General features: G+C 42.4%; 1 protein-coding gene across 2 annotated transcripts in view; it reads right to left on the bottom strand.

Moving 5' to 3' along the window:
- Positions 1-24913, bottom strand: part of IFT38 (intraflagellar transport 38) — an 854149-nt gene that overhangs the window by 679409 nt on the left and 149827 nt on the right. The gene's annotated exons all lie outside the window — the stretch shown is intronic.

Here is a 24913-nt window from a genome sequence, read left to right as displayed (position 1 = left end):
TGAGGAGTCCTTTAATTTAGAGCTGGTTTGAAGAGCAAGCCAAAGTTCTTCCTTTAGTTCTTTTTTTCGGTTCTTAAGAGACTCATTATATGTTTTTCTCCGTTGGGAAACCTCTGCTTTGTCTCTCGGGACTCTCTTTAGGGCCATTTTAAGTGCTTTATGTGCCTTGGAGCAGGTTGAATTAAACCAACTTACTACCGATTTCTTTTTGGGTTTTGGAAAAGTAGTAAGAGCCTTATATATCTCTGTCGTGATGGTTTTAAAATTTGCTACAACCTCATGCGATGTAGAGGACTCTGCCAAACAAATTGTAAAAGCAGCTCTGTTCCCTTCAATTATCTCTTTCAGAGTTTTTTCTGGGTCAATACTGGACCATTTTAAAGCATAACCGTTTGGCCGATTAATTGACAGTTTTTCTTGCGATAAATTTTTTTGTTTTGGGGGTGAGTAGTGCAACCAGCTAATTCCACTGTAATGGAAATCGGAAAGTGGTCGCTGTATGCGCAGTCGTGAGTGGTAAAGTTGGTAATTAAATTGACTGCACTGTGAGACATTAAAATAAAATCAATACAAGTCAAAGCACCTCTACCGTGATATGTGGGACTTCTCTTAACATTTGGGATTATTAGTTCGTTTGAAAAAGTTATTTGTAGGAGAGACATGGTTTCATTCATCAACAGACCTTTGGGAGAGTGAGAAAAATGAGTGAACGAAGATTCGTTGTGTTCCGTAGAGCCACAAGTGATGTTGTTTTTTTCACAAAGTGGTAAGTTAAAGTCTCCTCCCCAGATTAAGATGGGGTTTTTGACTAGAGGCTGGTTGTGATACTCTATAAGGAAACAGCGAATTTCGTTCAACAGACCTATCAGGTGAGAATCTTGCAAATTGTTATAAAAATTGACAATGAGCACATTGGTGAGTTTATTTAGTGGTAGAGATATTATCTGGTAATTTTGGTCAGTTTTTAGAACGCTGGTAGATTGGGCAGGAATAAGGTTAGAAATATAGGTTACTAGACCTCCCTTGGCCCGTCCTGAGGGAGAGGGAAGCGCTGGGGAAAAAAAGGTCTTGTAGCCATTAAGATGAGTGGGAAAAAGTGCCCACGTTTCCTGCAGGCAGAGGATATCATACTGCCCAACAAATGCTAACCAGCCCTGATGATGAATTTTTGAGTGAAGACCTGCAATGTTCCAATACATTACACTAGCTGGATAGGAAGGAGGAAGTTTTTCTGGGCTATTTGATGAAGGTAGATTATAAGTTTTTTTGACAAAAGAGAGATCCTCAGGCATGGAAATCGGTTTGGGATCACAGTGAGTTATAGTTGAAGGAATAGTTTGAGTGTCTACACGGTTGGATAGAAGTAATGAAAATGCTTGTGGAGATTTATTAGGAAAACATAGTTGAGAAGCAAATGAAGATAGGGCGTTACTCGATGGGGGAGGCTCTAGTTCTGGGATCAGGGTTGGGAGACGTGAATTTTTAGTGCTTATTTGCACAGAATTTGGAATTTTAACAAACTTGGTGGTCGTGGCTAGTCAATCTACCTCTTCGATTAATGACAATGAGTCAAATCTGTTTTGCGTGATAATGGAGCCATTTAAAGTTTTTGCTAAATCAGAGAGTAGCCGGTAGAAGAAACCAAGTGGTACAGAAAGAATGGCGGTTGGAATAGCCGAAGATCTTCCTTTTGTGCTAAAATAGAACGGGCAGCTCTAGGGGTACTAAAGTTAACGATGATACAGTCGCCCTGGATGGTTTTTGGTGAAGGGCCAATCCAGGCGACTCTCCGCACCATGATTATTTGGTTGGAATTTAGCAAGTTAAAGTGTTTATGTTTGATTAGCCAGTCTAGTGCTTTGTTTCGCAGAGAGGCCCAAGATTCTGTCACTCCTTGGACTAGAGGGGGAACACCTGTTAAAACTACGATGTATGGGCACGTAGCAGGCGGCAAATTTGGGCGATCTGGGTTTGACTGTAGACTTGAGTTGGAAATTTTACAAGCACTAGCTGGATAAGTTTTCTTTGATTGAGGATGAATCGTGGGTAAATTCTTAACTGTCGTACTCCTATCAAGTGGGGGGTAAGTGGGGTGTTGTGAAGTTCCAGTAGGCAAAGAACGAGTATGGTCCTCAGGATGGCCAGAGAGATTAGTCTGAGGAACAGGGTGAGTAAAAGGTTTTAGTGAACCATCGGATCCCGATACTTTGAGTCTGGGTAAATCTTTGTTTTCTAGAATATGCTTTAGTTTTAACTCGAAGGACTTGAGTGTATCATTTAGCTTAGAAAAAAGGCTGTGAGCCATAGACTCAAGGTTACGGTCTAGAGTGATCTTTATTGCTTCTGTAAGATATTTGAAGTTTTGTTGAGAAACATTATCAGGTAAAGTTAGATTGAGAGTAGAGTGGGCCACAGGGAGAGGTGGACCTTGGTCAGTTTGTGTGCCCAAAGATTGCATTTTCGGTTTGGAAGGGTTTTTGCGTTGTTTTGTTACTCTACACTTTTTCTCAGTTAACCCCAAGGCCGTAACTTGTGGATGTTTCACTTTCCCTCGGGTTTGTGGTCCCTTCGTAGATGGTGTAGCAGGGGAAGGGTTGATGTCGCTAGTTGCAGAATGGATTCGTGTGATGGGAATTGTGGAAATGGGAGTCGAACTGGGAAAAGGCGAGGTGGAAGGGAGGGGAAGGGTGCTGTGAGGTTAAAAGTCTGAGCGGGGACTGTTGGGAAGGGTCGATCGAGAGTCTACGCTCTATAGAGTTTATTTCTTTACTTAATATGGAATCGGCCCGGAGAAGATAAGCATCCAATGTCCCCACAGAGCTATTACGTGTCTCCATATTTTTAACACAGGTAGTATTACAACAAAATATCAAGAATGTCAAGAATATAAGCAAAGCCAATTAAAACAGGCAAGGTTTACACCAAACAGTACTCACAGAGGTTGAGCCATCAATGCAATATAGCAAGACACGCTTGGGTTTTGACTCGTAGGCAGCAGGGCCAAGTCAAAATAATCAAATAGAACAAAAGAGGATGCCGGTGCTGCACTGAACTTTCAAAGAAATTTTAACAAATGAACTGATTAAAACAAATCCATTTTATCCATTTTTTTGGTTGATTTTAATCAAAGATATTTTTATGCAATTTTTCTTATTATTTTGCACGGTTATATTTAGAATGATTCAACCATATATACAAAAATATTCATAATCAAAAAGGGACAAACACAAAGATGCATTTCAAATATTTACATAACATTACATAAACACTTACGAATAACCACACAGCTAGCGTACCTCAGACATTCAGACAATGGACAACAATTAATTATCAATTTACACTTATATGTACAAAAAACAGACCATAAGTGAATAACACTTGCACTATTTCAAAAACGTCTATTTTTTAGATTTGTTTGGCAGTTATTTGGCTGAAGGCGAAGACAGGTCAAGGTAGGTCAACGCGTTTCGAATCCCTTCACCGGGGATTCTCATCAGGACCAAAACTCTCTGGGAAACAAAGAAACAAACAGCGCTGAGTTGGACCATTTAACCCCTCCAACAAAGTTTTAGAGGCCGCTATACTCCAATTAAGAGCCTTACCTAGAATTTGAAGTGACACACCCAAAGCTCTAATTGGATGGTAGGAGAACGTCCAATAAAAGGATCTGTGAACAGCAGAGTAGAAAAAACAGTTTTTTAGAACAGAGATTAGAGACAGGAATCCTGCGTCTACCCTGGTGTCTAGTGGCTGAAGAGTCAAATAAACTTACTGGCAGGTGTATGTGGTGTCTTATGTAAACGTCTGTGGCCCCTTATTTTTCCTGGGCGGTGTCGGAAAGCTCTAGTCAGGAGCAGCGAGTCAAAATAATTCACCAGCCGAAATCTGCACACCAATTGGAAACATAGACATTAGACCATGGTTGTCCGTATCGTTTGATATTATTATCACACGCGCACTCGCAATCACCTGCACAGTCTCTAAAGCAAGATTACCTGATAAATCTCATTAGGCGAGCGCCCTTGGAGCCGACGTGAACCGTGCACAATGACGGGTGCTTGTGTACGACGGTGGTGGCCATTTTGTAGTCGTATCATAGCAACCAATTGCAGGGCGGTTCTCGAGGGATTTCTGGGACATGTAGTTTGGCCACGTTTTTTGTCGTTGTGGCGGTGGGAAACACCATTCCAGAAATAATTTGGAGAATTGTAACAGTCTTTTAAACCTGATACAGGCAATTAGGAGCTCCATTTTTTTGTTTTCAAGTAGCATTTAGTTTTCTTTGACGAAAAAAATGCTTGATTGAGCGCCATTGATGGACGGTCCGTACAGCTTTGCGATGCTACAAACTTGGTGTGAACCAGCCAAAAAAGGTTAGTTCATCAATTACTTATTCAAACCGTATGTTGAAATTATTCTTTAAATGGGCTCTTGATATATTTGTAGTGGTCCATAGAACCGAGCCAGAGGTGAGCCTTACTCGGCTTGCAAGGGGGCCCGTTTTCCAAAGACGGGCAAGGATGTGTTCATCAACACTGGACCCCATATGTATCATGGTATGTTTAAGACAGCAACAATTTGGATGTCTACAGGACTAAAGGTATTTTTACAGGTTAAAAATCTCGGATAGCTCGTTTAGTCCAACCACTGATGTGTTAAACTTGATGATAAGCATCGCCTCTCTCTTCACCAATTTGGCGTCAAGATCACCACCTCGGTCATCCTGTGTGACTTTTGAGATCACAGTCCATCTCACATCTCTTTCTGTATGGTTATTGAGATGCCAATGGTTAACCAGTGGAGCATTAGGCACGTTCTTACGTATCCTCGATTTGTGTTGTTGTATTCTTGTCCTTACTTCCTGATTTGTTTTCCCAATGTACAGTTTGTCGCAAGGACAAAGTATCCCGTAAACTACAAACTTCGTTTTACAGTTTGAGAAAGAATCATGTTTCCAATGCACACCCTTATGGGTGAAATGGTTCCCTTCGATTGTGGAGTCGCAACAAACACATGTCCCACATTTGTGATGTCCTTGTATTGGAGGTAAATTCAGGAGACTTCTTATGTCCGGACTTTTGGTTTTTGGTAGTGCAGCTCGGACTAGCTGGTTGGCAATGCTCTTTTCTTTTTTAAAAGCAAATAGCGGAGTCTCTTTGAGTGAAACATCAAGATTTTTAATCAGATGCCAACTTTGAGATATGGTCTTCTTGAGCCAATTTGACGTGGGGCTATAGGTCGATACACACACAATCCTGTTGGTTTTAGATTTGTCCTTTCTTTCCAGCAGTACATCTCGTGGGGTCCACCACGCTCGTTTGATGGCTTTCTTTAGTAGTTTTTTAGGGTAACCTCTGGAGAGTAAGTTGTTTTTCAAATTGTCGGCATGATGTAGGTATTCATCTTTGAATGTACAATTTCGGCGGATTCGCAAAAATTGGCCGTACGGCAGGTTATCTCTTAGGCTGCGTGGATGATTACTTGAATAGTGTAATGCTTTATTCCTGTCCGTTTTTTTCTTATAAAGTGTAGTGACTAGACTACCATTGCTGGGGTAGATCTCCACGTCTAGAAAAGGGATCTTGCATTTGGAAAAGTTCAGACTGAATTGTATATCTGGTGTTCTATTATTTAACCAGTTGACAAACTCTTGAAGTTGGCTTTCATCCCCAGTCCACGTTAAAAAGACATCATCGATGTATCGGACCCAATTCGTGATGTAGATTGTGAAAGGGTTGTTGTTATAGACGAATTGATCCTCATATTTAGACATGAACAGGACTGCCAGCTCTGGGGCAAAAGGACACCCCATCGCAACACCTTTAGTTTGCAGAAAAAAATCATCCTTAAAACAAAAGTAATTGTTCTTAAGGGCAAATGTGGCTAGTTCCATAATGAAATTCGTCGGGACCTTTTCAGGTTTAGGTCTACTATTCAGGAATGACTCCAAGACTGCCAAACCCTCATCTTGTGGGATCTCCGTATAGAGTGAAGTGACATCCAAAGTAGCAAGGAAGTGGACATTTTCTTCGAATACCATTGCATTCAGTTTGGCCAAAAAATCTGTGGTATCTTGTATGTACGATTTTACGTCCTTCATAAAAGGTTTGAGAAAGAAGTCAACAAATTTGGATATTGACTCATTCAGTGACTCACAGCCCGAGACTATCGGGCGTCCTGGGGGGCTCCTTTGATCTTTATGAACTTTTGGGAGGACATAAAAGATTGGTATCCGAGGATTCTTATTCCTTAGAAAATCGTACTCCTTTTTACCAAGGAAACCTTGGTCAAAACCCTTTTGTAGAATGTTAAAGAGTTTTCCTTGCAGTTCAGCAGTGGGATCTTTAGTCAGTTTCCGATAGCAGTGCACATTGGAGAGTTGTCTCATTACTTCCGTTGTATACCGTTCGGTGGCCCATATGACAATTGAACCGCCTTTATCGGCCTGTTTAATTACTATAGACGGATCATTCTTAAGCGAGACCAGCGCTTCTTTTTGGGCTTTCGTTATGTTAGATTTAACGAATCTCTTCCTTTTGTGTTCTGCTTCGGTGATAGCTGATAGCACAACTTTCTCAAAAAGTATCACTTCCTTAGGTGTTTTTGCCGATGGGGGGCAGAAAGTAGATTTTTTCTTCAGGCCCGTTGTTTCACTGCTCTGTTCGGCAGGGCTATCCGAAAAGAACGTGATTAGACGTATCTTGCGGCAGAATTCAATGAATTCCGTCTTAAGTAAAACAAAATTTGTTGGTTTGGACGGCACGAATGATAAACCTTTTTCCAATACTCCCAGTTCATCCTGTGTCAGCATTTTGTCTGAAAGATTGAAAATCGGTGAACTGTTCTGTATCTGAGGTTCCCGCAGGGGCAAGGCCATTTGTGTGTTTAATTCTTGTAATTCTGGCGTCTCGTGGACATTTCCCATGGCTGATTGGTGAATCTTGCTCTGCCTCGTTGTTTCTGTCGGCCCCGTCCTAAAAAAGACGGTTGTTGAAAATTTGGTTGGTAATTCTGTTGGAAATTGCCGCACCTATTAGGTTCGCCTCTTATGTTGGTATTGTCCGTATCACTCCCGCTTGATGATGACGTGGTGTCAGAAAAGGTGATGAACTTTTGCCTCGATCTCCCTTGATAATCCGATAAGAATCTACGTGATTCTGGTCTAGTGTAGAAATCCAATTGGAGATATGGATAGACTTTTTCCAATGAGAAGGACTTACTATCTTTCTCAAACTGGGTGCTCTTTTGGTTGATTGTAAAATCCTTAAACTCTAAAATGTCCTTATCAACCTTTTCAAGCAGTGCCTTAGCGTCCGTAATTAGTTGGTTGGATTTTATTTCGTTCTCAAGGATAGCAATTTCTTCCAACTGCTGTTTTGAGAGTCTTTGTGCTGTTTCCACAGTTAGAACCATAAGATCTCTGCTACACTTTGTTTCGATCTGCCTGTAGCCTTTTTTATAAATAGGGTCCTCTGTGAAAATTACTGGGACGTTCCGTATTTGAAGGCCACCTGGGATAGTTCCAGCCCGCAGGTGTTCAATTAGAAAATGCCCATGTAGGTCTGTCCTAATTTGTTTTTTCTTTAATCTGATAAGTTTGTCAGATTCGTTGTTGATTTTAGCTGTTGTGCTCAATGCGGCAGAAGAGAATGATGGGGGGTCATTGATCAACTTCTGTATGTGTTCCTCACTATATGCAAATGTGTCACTAGCGGACATGATAAAGTGAAAACAGAGATGTGTAAAGACAAAGTGACAGGACCAAGTCAAAATAGTTATGATAAGACTGAAGAACACCTATTAAGAACGTCTCAACCGAGACACACCGTGAAACGTAAAAGACTGCAGTCAATTGCTACTAATTATATGTGAAACACCTTCACAACTAGTGAGACTCAATTAGTGTCAAAAAAACCTCGCGGGTGTGCACCCGCCAGACAACTAGCAAGACACGCTTGGGTTTTGACTCGTAGGCAGCAGGGCCAAGTCAAAATAATCAAATAGAACAAAAGAGGATGCCGGTGCTGCACTGAACTTTCAAAGAAATTTTAACAAATGAACTGATTAAAACAAATCCATTTTATCCATTTTTTTGGTTGATTTTAATCAAAGATATTTTTATGCAATTTTTCTTATTATTTTGCACGGTTATATTTAGAATGATTCAACCATATATACAAAAATATTCATAATCAAAAAGGGACAAACACAAAGATGCATTTCAAATATTTACATAACATTACATAAACACTTACGAATAACCACACAGCTAGCGGTCAACATAAGCCATGTAAAAGTTCCCTCCCTTTGCGTTAACGTATTTCCCTCTTAGTAGGACCAGGTTTAAGACCTGGTCGATGGTACTCAGGCCCACCCTAAAACCATATTGAAGGTCGGAGATGATGTTGTTATTCTCCGTCCAACATTGCAGCCGGTCGAGTAAAATGCGGGCCACCACCTTTCCTAGGGAATCAAGTAACGAGATGGGTCGATAACACGAGGGACTGTTTCGATCCCCCTTTTTAAAGATAGGAACCAAAATTGACTCCGACCAAGAGTTCAATGGTCTGGTTTCGCTAGTGGCTTTCAGCACTCGAAGAAGGAGGGGGGCCCATAGATCAATGTTGCATTTATATAAGTCCACGGGAACCCCATCTGGGCCTGGGGCCTTCCCGCCCCGGCTAGCTTTGAGTGCTAAGATAGTGTCGGACAAGTCGAACTCTATAGGGAGAACTTTAGAGGCATAGGAAGGGGTTGGCAGTGTCTGAGCGAGGGGGCATGAGGATGAGGAGAGAGGATCTGTAAAACTAAACATATGCGAAAAATTATTAATCCAATCGGGCTCTGTTATGGTGACCTCTAATGTCCCACGTTCTTTTGGGCCAGAATGAAATGAGGAGTTTATGACCTCCCAGAAAGCTGAGGAGTCCTTTAATTTAGAGCTGGTTTGAAGAGCAAGCCAAAGTTCTTCCTTTAGTTCTTTTTTTCGGTTCTTAAGAGACTCATTATATGTTTTTCTCCGTTGGGAAACCTCTGCTTTGTCTCTCGGGACTCTCTTTAGGGCCATTTTAAGTGCTTTATGTGCCTTGGAGCAGGTTGAATTAAACCAACTTACTACCGATTTCTTTTTGGGTTTTGGAAAAGTAGTAAGAGCCTTATATATCTCTGTCGTGATGGTTTTAAAATTTGCTACAACCTCATGCGATGTAGAGGACTCTGCCAAACAAATTGTAAAAGCAGCTCTGTTCCCTTCAATTATCTCTTTCAGAGTTTTTTCTGGGTCAATACTGGACCATTTTAAAGCATAACCGTTTGGCCGATTAATTGACAGTTTTTCTTGCGATAAATTTTTTTGTTTGGGGGTGAGTAGTGCAACCAGCTAATTCCACTGTAATGGAAATCGGAAAGTGGTCGCTGTATGCGCAGTCGTGAGTGGTAAAGTTGGTAATTAAATTGACTGCACTGTGAGACATTAAAATAAAATCAATACAAGTCAAAGCACCTCTACCGTGATATGTGGGACTTCTCTTAACATTTGGGATTATTAGTTCGTTTGAAAAAGTTATTTGTAGGAGAGACATGGTTTCATTCATCAACAGACCTTTGGGAGAGTGAGAAAAATGAGTGAACGAAGATTCGTTGTGTTCCGTAGAGCCACAAGTGATGTTGTTTTTTTCACAAAGTGGTAAGTTAAAGTCTCCTCCCCAGATTAAGATGGGGTTTTTGACTAGAGGCTGGTTGTGATACTCTATAAGGAAACAGCGAATTTCGTTCAACAGACCTATCAGGTGAGAATCTTGCAAATTGTTATAAAAATTGACAATGAGCACATTGGTGAGTTTATTTAGTGGTAGAGATATTATCTGGTAATTTTGGTCAGTTTTTAGAACGCTGGTAGATTGGGCAGGAATAAGGTTAGAAATATAGGTTACTAGACCTCCCTTGGCCCGTCCTGAGGGAGAGGGAAGCGCTGGGGAAAAAAAGGTCTTGTAGCCATTAAGATGAGTGGGAAAAAGTGCCCACGTTTCCTGCAGGCAGAGGATATCATACTGCCCAACAAATGCTAACCAGCCCTGATGATGAATTTTTGAGTGAAGACCTGCAATGTTCCAATACATTACACTAGCTGGATAGGAAGGAGGAAGTTTTTCTGGGCTATTTGATGAAGGTAGATTATAAGTTTTTTTGACAAAAGAGAGATCCTCAGGCATGGAAATCGGTTTGGGATCACAGTGAGTTATAGTTGAAGGAATAGTTTGAGTGTCTACACGGTTGGATAGAAGTAATGAAAATGCTTGTGGAGATTTATTAGGAAAACATAGTTGAGAAGCAAATGAAGATAGGGCGTTACTCGATGGGGGAGGCTCTAGTTCTGGGATCAGGGTTGGGAGACGTGAATTTTTAGTGCTTATTTGCACAGAATTTGGAATTTTAACAAACTTGGTGGTCGTGGCTAGTCAATCTACCTCTTCGATTAATGACAATGAGTCGAATCTGTTTTGCGTGATAATGGAGCCATTTAAAGTTTTTGCTAAATCAGAGAGTGGCCGGTAGAAGAAACCAAGTGGTACAGAAAGAATGGCGGTTGGAATAGCCGAAGATCTTCCTTTTGTGCTAAAATAGAACGGGCAGCTCTAGGGGTACTAAAGTTAACGATGATACAGTCGCCCTGGATGGTTTTTGGTGAAGGGCCAATCCAGGCGACTCTCCGCACCATGATTATTTGGTTGGAATTTAGCAAGTTAAAGTGTTTATGTTTGATTAGCCAGTCTAGTGCTTTGTTTCGCAGAGAGGCCCAAGATTCTGTCACTCCTTGGACTAGAGGGGGAACACCTGTTAAAACAACGATGTATGGGCACGTAGCAGGCGGCAAATTTGGGCGATCTGGGTTTGACTGTAGACTTGAGTTGGAAATTTTACAAGCACTAGCTGGATAAGTTTTCTTTGATTGAGGATGAATCGTGGGTAAATTCTTAACTGTCGTACTCCTATCAAGTGGGGGGTAAGTGGGGTGTTGTGAAGTTCCAGTAGGCAAAGAACGAGTATGGTCCTCAGGATGGCCAGAGAGATTAGTCTGAGGAACAGGGTGAGTAAAAGGTTTTAGTGAACCATCGGATCCCGATACTTTGAGTCTGGGTAAATCTTTGTTTTCTAGAATATGCTTTAGTTTTAACTCGAAGGACTTGAGTGTATCATTTAGCTTAGAAAAAAGGCTGTGAGCCATAGACTCAAGGTTACGGTCTAGAGTGATCTTTATTGCTTCTGTAAGATATTTGAAGTTTTGTTGAGAAACATTATCAGGTAAAGTTAGATTGAGAGTAGAGTGGGCCACAGGGAGAGGTGGACCTTGGTCAGTTTGTGTGCCCAAAGATTGCATTTTCGGTTTGGAAGGGTTTTTGCGTTGTTTTGTTACTCTACACTTTTTCTCAGTTAACCCCAAGGCCGTAACTTGTGGATGTTTCACTTTCCCTCGGGTTTGTGGTCCCTTCGTAGATGGTGTAGCAGGGGAAGGGTTGATGTCGCTAGTTGCAGAATGGATTTGTGTGATGGGAATTGTGGAAATGGGAGTCGAACTGGGAAAAGGCGAGGTGGAAGGGAGGGGAAGGGTGCTGTGAGGTTAAAAGTCTGAGCGGGGACTGTTGGGAAGGGTCGATCGAGAGTCTACGCTCTATAGAGTTTATTTCTTTACTTAACATGGAATCGGCCCGGAGAAGATAAGCATCCAATGTCCCCACAGAGCTATTACGTGTCTCCATATTTTTAACACAGGTAGTATTACAACAAAATATCAAGAATGTCAAGAATATAAGCAAAGCCAATTAAAACAGGCAAGGTTTACACCAAACAGTACTCACAGAGGTTGAGCCATCAATGCAATATAGGCAAATGGCCCGTATTCACGAAAACAGCACGTGAGGGAAAAGCAGGAATAGCGGTTGACAGGGACCTGGCCAAGCCCAGCCTCCGTCGGCCTACGGCGGCCTCAGACAGTCCCGCCCTTGTCTCGGGCTTCTCCCGGCGCGTCCCGCGCGCTTCCTCGTGGGAGGAGGGACCAGTCACGCCTTTGTAGCGCCTCCTGGCGCGCTTCGAGATTGCTGTCAGCTGTGCCGCCTGGGTGAGGGCTGCGGGGCTGCTGGTAGTTGTGGTCCTGGTGAGGGAAGGTGCTAAGCCCGGCCGGCACTGGAGCGTGAAATGGATGTGCTCCTATGCCTCAGCGGAGCTCTGGCAAATTCGCGCTGCTCCCCCACGAAAGTAGTAGAGTGGCATCAAGGAAAGGGTAGAAAGAACAACATGAATGCAAGGAAAAACAGGACAGAAGAGTAGGGATGCCACTGGAGTAGCATAATTTTGTCTCCATCCTTTTACATTTTTATAGGCCATATGTCTATTTACACTTGACATTATGTCCTCGGTGACGCAATAATATTAATGAGATAAGGTGCAGCAAAGGTATGGAAAGTGCATCTATTTTTAGTTTTGACATATATGTGTGTGCATATTAAAGTTCTTTGTCCTTTCAGAAACATCTGGATTACTGATATTAATCCTTTATAGGTTTAGATTGGAAAGTGGAGCACTAAAATGCATTTAATGCAGTGCATTCACCAGGGAGTAGTGAGAATGATTTATATGTGTGTTTAATTCTTATATATAAACTTTGACCAGTTGTAGTTTTTGCTTAAAATTACATGCATTCGTTTTTGTGCCACATATAGGAGTACAGTATAAAATAGTTGATTCCATTATTAAAGAATTCATTTATTAGATTATATGTAGGCTGTAGAACCAATATGTTTTAGAGAGAAATGTTAAGTTAGCATGATTGTGGGCCTTAAGCTTACAGTTGAGACAGTTAATACTAACATTAAAGTTGTTTTTCTACATGTTTCTCCTCTGCAGGTGCAGACCAAAGGCATTCATCACTTAGTGAAAAGCACACTGTATTTCAGAAATAGTGAGGCGAGGAGGATCTGGCAAGGTCGAATAATTTTAATGAAGAACAAAGGGAGTGTTACCAGTTGGCAGGTAAGAGTAGTGGGATTTTGACGTACAATGAAGAGGGAAAATTAAATAAATAATTAATTTTCCAGCGTTGTCTGTCGAAATCCCCTGCCACCCGGCCCCACCGCTCTGTCACCAATGGTTGTTTACTTTTCCCCTATGAAAACATATGCAAATTACGATACAACGAGTAACATACTGATGGGGTGGAAGATTTATAGATCTAGGGTGATCTGAATGCAGTGATCCCCTATATTTGTACATCTATGATACGGTTACTGAATGCAACAATCCATTATATATGTAGATCTAGGGTAACTGAGTAAATGCAGCGATCCTCTATACGTATAGATATACAGTGATCTGAATGCAGGCGTCCTCCATATGTGTGGATTTAGGGCAATCCTCTATAGACAATGAGATTATTATAGTTCATACAGGGCTAATAATGGAGCTTAATGCATGAAGTTAAGTATCCGGTAATGAGGTGCGGGCGGCAGAAGGAATCCATTATAGATGAGCATGTGAAAGCAGTATAATACATTGAGGTTATCTTTCTATTCAGCTCTTGAGTCACTAGCCACACGGATGGGTCTGAAACTGAGCGCACAATGTAGCCTCACGCCTGTCTGAATGCACAATTAATCACTTTATTGATGAGCAAAGAAACAATCTCTGGAAAGAAACGGAGACAAAGCTAGGATAGCCGATTAGTGATTTTATATGCGGGTATAGATATTTGTATAATGTGGACTTGTTTTTGGAGGGTCAATGTTGGAGGACTCAATCATCAGAACTACAAGACAGGGAAGGAAAATGCTTTCTCTACCTATCATCCATGGCCTTTTCAATCCCTCATATTGGAATTAAACATTCTAGATCTAAACATCTAATAAGATCTAAACATTCAAGTTCTAAACATTTGTACACATACAGTATGGAAATATTTAGCACATTGGATCAAAAAAAGCTAACAGTTCCAACCACACACCCTACACAGTGTGCCATGCTGCTCATGAAGGTAAAAGCTTTAGTGCCTCCCGCAGGGGTAGAAAGCGCTATATAAATATTGCAATGCAATACAACACAAAGCAAGAGGAAATCCACCATGAAGGTAGGTGCAGGGAGAGGTCATGATGCTGCCAGTCCCTGTGGGACGAATGAGATGGCACCCAGAGCTCATGTCAGCCGCGGTCCGTGCAGGTAACAGTGGTGAGGCGGTGGGGCCGTGTAAGGTTTTTTTTTAGGGAAGATGCCGAGGGAAAATTATTTATTTTATTTCCCCTCCGCATCATCCCTTGAAATCCCCCCTTACCCAGCCCCACTGCTGTTACCTGCACAGACCGCGGCTGGCTCATGTGTACTACCTGGAGAATAGCTGAGGTAAGTTCAGGGCTATTTCACTTTGCTAACACTGTTTGGAGGGCAGGTGAGCAAACGCAAGGGTGTTACATGATGCTGATACTGCCTGGGTTAATGCGCTCGAACATGGGAACAAGTCATGATGTGGATATGGTCAGAAGGATATACCAGAATATGAGCCTTTTTCTAAGGAAAGGGGCAAAGCTAACACAGCCTTTACTGTGTAATTGGCTTAATGACTTAAGGAGGGTACAAATCTCATTGCTTGCTACTTTTTCTTTTTTTTAAAGAAAATTCTTAATAGTTTATGTAGCAGGCTAAATGATTTGACCATTAATCTCATTTCAGTTCTCTCTCTCAGAGATAGTAAAGTGGCACTACCACTGCTCTCTCTAGATGGACACAGAAGTTTGTTCATTATGTTAATCCTCCAGGAAGCTGAATCACTGGAAACAAGTTGCTGGAAGTTTAGCGACTGGTCTGTACGATGAGTAGCGCTTCCTGTTTTATGATATTTATTTTTGAGCATTTTCATCCCTATTTATCCATATTTATTTTTCTTAGTGGTATTTGCCTATATTAATTATTTATTGGGAGAAAAAATAAAATTGCAACTAGTATTCATCCACGTTCATTAAGCTAATAAATGTAGACTTAATTGTCTATTGGTAATTAGAGCAGTTACTTGCCATATACAATAAAACATTTCTGTAACATAAGGAAAAGTGTTCGTCCATCCTCTTTTTAGGTCTAGCCTAGGAAGCGCACCAGCTGTCTCTCAAGAAATGCTATATCTACTGTATGGGCTTTCAGCACGCCCATCTGTGTATATTTGTTCCTTCACTTGGCTTTCGAAATTCCTTTATTTTCATTGGTGAATAGTTTACATTTGTCTCTCCCTTTGCGGTTTTGGTCACGCCCTGGAGACTGGCCCTGTTAAATGGCTCACTTCGCTATCGGCCTTATGCGAGTTTCGGCACACCACTTTTTCTTTTGCCTGGGCTTGTTTTTCTTCCCAATTGCACTTAGCAGAGGGCTGCAAATCATACCTTTATCTTGTTTTCCACTGTCTTTGGTTTCACAAGCGCGTTTTCAACCGGGGGCTATGTTGTTTGTCATCCTATAACATTTATGGTTTCATTCGCTCAAATATCCAAACCTTAAATAGTATACTTACTTAATGGAAGTATAGTTTAAGAAGACGGCTGACAGTAGAATCAACCTCTTTACATTGTTTTTTTGCCAGCGTGGTTATTTGGATACGATTAAGGAAGTAAACATGCTGTTAATGCTCAGCTTTATGAAAATGAAAGCAGCTTTCAGGTGCGTGCTTTCAACTTTTGATGCCTTCTTTTAGATTTCAATCACTGGTGAAATGAAACCAATATCAAGGAATGTGAGATTACTTAACAATATATCCTGCAAGAAGACAAAACAACACCACATCAGCACCAAAGCAGCACCACCTCAGCATCAGCGTAGCACCACTTCAGCACCAATCAGCGTCACTCAGCACCACTTCAGCAGCACCACCGCAACACCACCTGAGCATCACTCAGCAGCACCTAAGCACCAGCACAGCACCCACCAAGCACGACTTCAGCATCACTCAGCCCCAGCGCAGCACCACCTCAGCCACAGTGCATCACCACCTCAGCCACAGTGCAGATTTATATTATTTACTTTTTTCATGCCAGAATAATCATCAATCTTGGTTGAAAGTATGGTCGCAAATCAACACCATTTTTCATACAAACATTCCATTTCATCCTCAAACATTTTTCTTGGAAGTCTTCTTTTCGATGTTTGGCAAACCAATGCTTCTTAAAACTGTTATACTAGATTTGTTAATTGCAATCGCCTTTCAGCAAATTACTAAAAACTGGAAACAATCATCTCAAATTTCTTTTCAATCCTGGTGGTAGAGTGTATATTATAATCACCAATTAGATATGTTAACCCAGTTTCACTCATTAGTAAGAGAGATATTATTTGTTCACCTGTTACTGTCTTTTTGGACACTCGCGCTCAAAAATTTGCTTGTCACCAACCTCTCATAGGGCTCGATTACGATGTCTGTCGCAAAGCATTCCGACTGAATCAGTCTCGGAATGGTTTCCGGCCGAATCGGATACGGGGAGTCCAACCGACCGATTACGATGGTTCCAGATACCATTCGGTCAGGCTCTCATTGACTTCAATTGGAGCCTGTGTTCCGACCGCATACACAGGCTCCCATTGAAGAAAGGGGTGGCTGGGGAAAATCGTACACCCTGTGGCAGGCACCCCTTGGTGCCTGCCACAATGTGCATGGTCTGAAATGGGGATCCCTTGGGTACCCCCACAGGCCCCACTTGGAAGGCTCGGGGTGAAGGGGGGCGTGCTACGGGCCCCCAAAGTCAGATTCCAACAGCGGATCCATGTCAGAACAACCGATTTAGAAAGGCTGTCCGAATCCGACATCGTAATCGCTCGGTCTTAAACGCGGTCCGTAGACCTGTACTAGTCGGCTCTGAACGACTTCGTTTCTACGAATGCCATCCGGAACAGACTTGGCCGGTCCAAACGCTTTCTGAACATTGTAATCGGTCATTCGGAAAGCTTTATGAATAAGTAGGAAAGATGAGTTCTTAATCGGATTCAGCAGACCCAAATCCGATTCGGAGCCTTTCAGAATGACGTAGTAATCGACCCCTAAGAAGAGATTCCCAAACCTCCATGAAATGTATTTTTATACCTTTTCTGTATCTCACCCTTATAAATTTTGATTGATGATATGTTACTAATGTCTTATGCTTACACACTTGTTTTTTTATTACTCTCCTCTTTTACCATTATAGCTGTTATTGTTGGCAGTCCTCATTTTTCTCCTTTCTTTCTTCCCTCCCTCTCTCTCCTCCTTTTAATATGTCATATTGTCTTCATATGCAACATTATTTAGTCCCAGTTGCTGTGTAGTTTCCACTAGTCCATAGGATCTGTGCATTTGTGGACATCATAGACTTTGGGTGAGGTGCCTAGATTGATTCCATGCACCCCTGTAGTATATATGTTAGACTAGAGACCAGCTAGCTCACAGTGCCACCATAAACCCCCTCCCCACCACACCAACCCAAACAGGAAGTGAATGGCTCCCGGCAAATACTGAACATGACAACCCTGGCCCCTCAGGGATCATGGTGACAGATCGAGAACCCCTTTCGCTCAGTCACTTATGCACTCTTGTTCTCAGAAAAGTATACAGAGAATACACACTGTGACTGAGGGTTCTGTGTAGGGTTTTCACGTATACAGGAAGAATGGCACCTAGCCTGGTAGCGGTTGGTTCTAGTAATAAGCAACAACAATGATACGGTGCTACAAGGTCAGAGGAGACCCCAATAACCTCTGAAGGAAGTGGCAAGGGCCCACTCAGTAAATACAACAAAAGTCCTGTGCACTCGTTAAGGTAGGTACATATAAATGTCTGACATCAAAAGCTAAAAGGAATTCGTAGCGAATGAGACAAGGTAGATTCAATTGAGTGGTTTCTTTCAAAACAAAATGTATTGGACCTTCCTTTCGGGAAGGATGACATCAAAGAAACAACCAGCTGACACGTGTTTCGTCAAGCGGGCAGTGAACCCGTGACTCTTCAGGGAGTCAGGATTGTTCTCCAATAATGATTGAGGGAAAAGGAGAGCTCTGAAAGTGGAGATGCTAGCTTTCCATCGCTAGCCACGTTGAATCATTAGTGCAGAATAGAGGATGGTACGTCATCGATCAGGTACCCAAAAAGTACTGTAACTCATGATCAGAATTTTGGCCATGTTGGACTGATTGAAGACGCATAATCCAGCTAGCTTCTTGGTGTCTGAGCCTGAGTTCCCGGTTGCCTCCTCTTATGCTCACCTCCATGACATCTATACCAAAAAACTGAAATCTCTTGTGGGAACCTTTTCCCTAAATCTTTATTGGAGAACAATCATGACTCCCTGAAGAGTAACGGGTTCACTGCCCGCTTGACGAAGCACGTGTCGGCTGGTTGTTTCTTTGATGTCATCCTTCCTGAAAGGAAGGTCCAATACATTTTGTTTTGAAAGAAACCACTCAATTGTGTCTACCTTGTCTTATTCGCTACGAATTCCTTTTCGCTTTTGATGTCAGACATTTATATGTACCTACCTTAACGAGTGCACAGGACTTTCGTTGTAAATACACACTGTGACGTTTGCAATATATTTATTGAACCAACGTTATTCTCGTATAGAAGACATGTGCTGCGACAATCAGTAAACAGAAGCATATGAAAGTGATTACAAGCACCAAAATAGTAAATAGCAGGTTTAGTTCCACCAAGGTGCTGAAGCAGTGCATATATGCAGGCATATGAAACAAAGCTAGTAATCAGGCGTACTCCTACTATGTAATTCCTACTCTATGTGTGTATAGTGCAGGTGTAGGCGTGTGTATCTAGAGCCAAAAATCCCCCCTCGGGTGATCCAACCGATTACCTGGCTGGCTAGAATGTAGGACCCCGTTTTGGTCACGAACTGGCCACCCCTCAAGGAGATGTTAGGTAGCTGCTTGGCAAAGCCTTAGCATGCAGGGACCCCTCAACATCAGCTGAAGTGTCTCCTCTGCTAGCCCCAGGAAATTCTTTTCATTGATAATAATAAAATCATCCTTGCGATATATTGCTGATTAGTGTTCTTATGGGTTTGTGGATCACCCCTTGGATGACGAAAGAATGACATTTGCATAAAGTGCGCAAAGGCCTTGTACTCAGCATTCGAGGCATCATGACAAGGTTGCGCGAAGCCAGATGTGTAAGCATAGCAGTTTCAGAGAAACTAATCCAACATTGTCACGCACGCATTTATGTGCAAAAGGTCAAAGTAGAATGTTATTGTGCAGAAAGAGGATAATGTGAGAAAATGTGCAGCGCTGCTACATGGACCTAACCCGGGCACATAACACAATAAGCGGTGATATTTATTTATGATCTACTGTTGTTATTATACACACATCTTTTAATGGAACTATGTAATACTTGTTGCAACACTCTTTAATGAACTTTTTGAAACTTAAAAAAAAAAAAAAGATTGACAACACAGAAAGAACATCTAATTTGTGTTTTTCCGTTTTCAAAAATAAATACAAGCAGAAAAAAAGATTCTTTTCTGTCTGCACTTGACTTGTGATTAAACATCTGTAAAAAAGGGGAAACGGGGAGCTTTAATTATAAGACAGCCGGGAGAGCTGTTGTCGCTAACTTTGACAAGTGGTGCTGAGATGTTATTTTTTTTACTTCAAATGTAAAATGTGTTTTCGCCTGATAATACATCACCCACGCGTCATTCTGATTTTTTCTCGTGCGTGCTTCTGCCAGAGCTGCTTCTCCTACTTGTGGCAGTTACTAGAATGACTGGAGGCATTAAACAACACTTTCTCACGCTCGCCCACCGCTAAAAATGGAAATCGGCTGCTAGCGTGGGCTGTCTTCGACACCAACAGATAGGGGACAGGCATTTCCAGCCCAATGCATTGAAATGACTGATTACCGCGTGTATGTTAAATTGACAGCCTCGGTCTCAGCGTGACGGCCTGATAGCTGGGGCCGTTTCTGATTGCTACCAATTTTGGAGCACTTCTTGCCCGTGCCTGTTCCTGTTTTATCTGTGATTGCCTTCCCCTCTGGTGATGTGCAGGAGTTAAGAACACATACACGTATCCTGATCACACGATCCCTCTTGGCATACAGGTTATGTCGGGAGTGTTGATTTGCGATGTAACTGTTCCAGGTGATTGTCTGTTAAAAGGGGTCACAGGGAGGGATACAAGTTATGTTGGGAGTGCTGATTTGCGATTTAACTGCTCCAGGTGATTGTCTGTTAAAAGGGGTCACAGGGAGGGATACAAGTTATGTCGGGAGTGCTGATTTGCGATTTAACTGTGCCAGGTGGCTTGTCTGTTAAAAGGGGTCACAGGGAGGGGTACGAGTTATGTTGGGAGTGCTGATTTGCGATGTAACTGCTCCAGGTGATTGTCTGTTAAAAGGGGTCACAGGGAGGGATACAAGTTATGTTGGGAGTGCTGATTTGCGATGTAACTGCTCCAGGTGATTGTCTGTTAAAAGGGGTCACAGGGAGGGATACAAGTTATGTTGGGAGTGCTGATTTGCGATTTAACTGTGCCAGGTGGATTTTTGTTAAAAGGGGTCACAGGGAGGGATACAAGTTATGTCGGGAGTGTTGATTTGCGATGTAACTGTTCCAATTGGATTGTCTGTTAAAAGGGGTCACAGGGAGGGATACAAGTTATGTTGGGAGTGCTGATTTGCGATTTAACTGTGCCAGGTGGATTTTTGTTAAAAGGGGTCACAGGGAGGGATACAAGTTTTGTTGGGAGTGCTGATTTGCGATGTAACTGTGCCAGGTGGATTGTCTGTTAAAAGGGGTCACAGGGAGGGATACAAGTTATGTTGGGAGTGTTGATTTGCGATGTAACTGCTCCAGGTGATTGTCTGTTAAAAGGGGTCACAGGGAGGGATACAAGTTATGTTGGGAGTGCTGATTTGCGATGTAACTGCTCCAGGTGATTGTCTGTTAAAAGGGGTCACAGGGAGGGATACAAGTTATGTTGGGAGTGCTGATTTGCGATTTAACTGTGCCAGGTGGCTTGTCTGTTAAAAGGGGTCACAGGGAGGGATACAAGTTATGTCGGGAGTGTTGATTTGCGATGTAACTGTTCCAGGTGATTGTCTGTTAAAAGGGGTCACAGGGAGGGATACAAGTTATGTCGGGAGTGTTGATTTGCAATGTAACTGTTCCAGGTGATTGTCTGTTAAAAGGGGTCACAGGGAGGGATACAAGTTATGTTGGGAGTGCTGATTTGCGATTTAACTGCTCCAGGTGATTGTCTGTTAAAAGGGGTCACAGGGAGGGATACAAGTTATGTTGGGAGTGCTGATTTGCGATGTAACTGCTCCAGGTGATTGTCTGTTAAAAGGGGTCACAGGGAGGGATACAAGTTATGTTGGGAGTGCTGATTTGCGATGTAACTGCTCCAGGTGATTGTCTGTAAAAAGGGGTCACAGGGAGGCATACAAGTTATGTTGGGAGTGTTGATTTGCGATGTAACTGCTCCAGGTGATTGTCTGTTAAAAGGGGTCACAGGGAGGGATACAAGTTATGTTGGGAGTGCTGATTTGCGATTTAACTGTGCCAGGTGGATTGTCTGTTAAAAGGGGTCACAGGGAGGGATACAAGTTATGTTGGGAGTGCTGATTTGCGATGTAACTGCTCCAGGTGATTGTCTGTTAAAAGGGGTCACAGGGAGGGGTACAAGTTATGTTGGGAGTGCTGATCTGCGATGTAACTGCTCCAGGTGATTGTCTGTAAAAAGGGGTCACAGGGAGGGATACAAGTTATGTTGGGAGTGTTGATTTGCGATGTAACTGCTCCAGGTGATTGTCTTTTAAAAGGGGTCACAGGGAGGGATACAAGTTATGTTGGGAGTGCTGATTTGCGATTTAACTGCTCCAGGTGATTGTCTGTTAAAAGGGGTCACAGGGAGGGATACAAGTTATGTTGGGAGTGCTTCTTTGCGATGTAACTGCTCCAGGTGATTGTCTGTAAAAAGGGGTCACAGGGAGGGATACAAGTTATGTTGGGAGTGTTGATTTGCGATGTAACTGCTCCAGGTGATTGTCTGTTAAAAGGGGTCACAGGGAGGGATACAAGTTATGTTGGGAGTGCTGATTTGCGATTTAACTGCTCCAGGTGATTGTCTGTTAAAAGGGGTCACAGGGAGGGATACAAGTTATGTTGGGAGTGCTGATTTGCGATGTAACTGCTCCAGGTGATTGTCTGTAAAAAGGGGTCACAGGGAGGGATACAAGTTATGTTGGGAGTGTTGATTTGCGATGTAACTGCTCCAGGTGATTGTCTGTTAAAAGGGGTCACAGGGAGGGATACAAGTTATGTTGGGAGTGCTGATTTGCGATTTAACTGCTCCAGGTGATTGTCTGTTAAAAGGGGGTCACAGTGAGGGATACAAGTTATGTTGGGAGTGCTGATTTGCGATGTAAATGCTCCAGGTGATTGTCTGTTAAAAGGGGTCACAGGGAGGGGTACAAGTTATGTTGGGAGTGCTGATTTGCGATTTAACTGCTCCAGGTGATTGTCTGTTAAAAGGGGGTCACAGTGAGGGATACAAGTTATGTTGGGAGTGCTGATTTGCGATGTAAATGCTCCAGGTGATTGTCTGTTAAACAGGGTCACAGGGAAAGCAATTCATGCACAAAGTCTTAAGAACTGTTGAAGTCGCAAAGCCTGCACTACACAATCTAAAAAAAAAAATAAAAAAAAATGACCTCTCTCTCTCTCTTGTGGTTCTTCCTCCCACCACATGTGTGCTGCTTTTCAGCTTCCCACACTGGCTCCTCTGTTACCCCCTCCCCCAACACTTGCAATCCTTTAAAAAATAAATTAAAAAATGGTGTTTTCACACTAAAAAAATCTTAATTATTTTAATTTATTAGTCCAAATGGCGTCCACAATCTTAAATTGGTAAATGAAAACCTAAAGCAATCCATGGTATACAGTCCACGTTCTGGCCCCCTGGAAGAGGTAGAGTGGGGTTTGGAAGCCCAATAGACAGCAGGGATTGATGTCCAAAAAAGCAATGGGATGGACTGGCCAGTCATGGCATCAAGCCTCACTCTAAGGCACCAGACTGTCTGGAGCCAGGGGTTAGCAGCATGGACCAAATAAACGGACACACCATCCCACCACCAATTCTTAAAAAAAAGTTTGCTTTTAGTCCTCCTTGGATGGGCATATTTGGGTTAGAAAGACTGTCTAGAGCATGGGTTCTCGCAAACATTTTTCAGGGGGACAAAAAGTTTGGCCTGTTGTGTGACTGAGGGCCACATTGATGCCAGCAGGGTGGCAGGTGGGAGTGGTAATGTAAGGTGAGCATAGGGGAAGCGAATCAAGTGCATATGAAGGATGAATTGTACATTGTGAAAACAGAAAACCTGGGATTAATTGTGGCTTTCCCACTTGACCAAAACGTGTGATCCTAGGCAGTTGTTTTATTTCACTTTGCCTCCTTTTCCTTCATTATCACATATACGAGGACCTCAAATTACGTGACTTCCGGATGTGTGCTGTACACAACCTTCTCTTGTGTTTAATTTAATAAACTATAATATTGTCCATGTATAACAGCAACCCAGGTCACTCAGAGAGTGAACATACCAACTGTTTTGCCTCTCCGTTCACTATGTGCTTTGTTGCCAGGGAAGCTTAAATGTTTCAAAATTCATTTTTGCAGACTATCAGTTTAAAACACAAATACTTCTCAATGCACTGGTATAATCTCGTGTATGAGGTAAAAGGCTTCTGCATATTAATGATATACACTTTTTGAATTTTGTAGAGACGTTATCATATTTTTACATGCTTATTGCAAAAGGTCTTTAAAAACAAAGGTGTTCGTTAAGTTAAGTGGTGTAGGACACCTTTGTTGCTTCCTTATTTTACTTCATTTAAGCTGTAAATAAATGCTTACCCGTTTATTTAACATCTTTTGTAAAGTTAGGGCTGACTCGAGTGAACATCAGTCCAGTGCTGCTGTTGACCAGGGGGCCGCATCTAAAAGTCAGGAGTCTCGCATGCGGCCCCTGGGCCGTACTTTGAGTATCACTGGTCTAGAGCAAGAGGGGAGGGAGATACTCGATGGCAGAATGGGCTAGGTCTGCACACCCCTTTTATTTTAAAAAGGGAAGTATTCCCTGGTGCCTAGGTGATTTCTGCCACCGTGGGATGGGCAGAGTGGAGGTAAATCCCAGGGGGGATGGGGGGGGCACAAGGAAAGGTTGTTTGGAGCAATCTGGAGTGTCTGTGGGCCGTTAGGTTTGTGATTGAAGGTGGTGGATAATAGATGCAGTGTGTATTGCTGTCCTTAGCTTGCTATACTGGTGATTGTCTTTATCAGTTGTCAGAATTCTATACTGCCTTACGTTCACTTTTCAATTTTACAGAATGGAGATAAATGCCACCATGGTGTATGCTACTACAATGTATTAGACTTTGGGTAACTGGCATTGCCTTTTTACCATCACAGAGCATTTGGCTACCTCACCTTCTGTAAGATAATTTGGTTAGTTAAACTCATGCAGCTGACATAAAGGCCCTCATTCTAATTGGCCATGTACTCCTATTTCGGGTCCCACGGGTGCTTGTTCCCTAACAGGACTGCAATGTGTGTTAAACTACTACAATGACCTGATGGTTCTCACTGAACACATTTTTCCAGATAGAAAACTGATGAATTGTGTGTGGGAAAAACCTGAATTTTCTAAGTTTTGCAGGACGAAATTGAAGAAAATGTGGTAGTGGTAGTGACCCTGAAGGGGAGCACTTTGAACTGGTAATGCTGACAATTCATTACAAACTTCAGATACCGGTGATGTGCCGGGTGAGCAGGAATATAAAAGCAGGTGTCCTTGAGGTCAAGTGCGGCCATGGAGTCGCCTTGTTATAATAATGGGATGACATCT

This window comes from Triturus cristatus, chromosome 10 (genome assembly GCF_964204655.1).
Source record: "Triturus cristatus chromosome 10, aTriCri1.1, whole genome shotgun sequence".
Taxonomy (NCBI): domain Eukaryota; kingdom Metazoa; phylum Chordata; class Amphibia; order Caudata; family Salamandridae; genus Triturus; species Triturus cristatus.
This window is presented reverse-complemented; position numbering and strand designations above follow the sequence as displayed.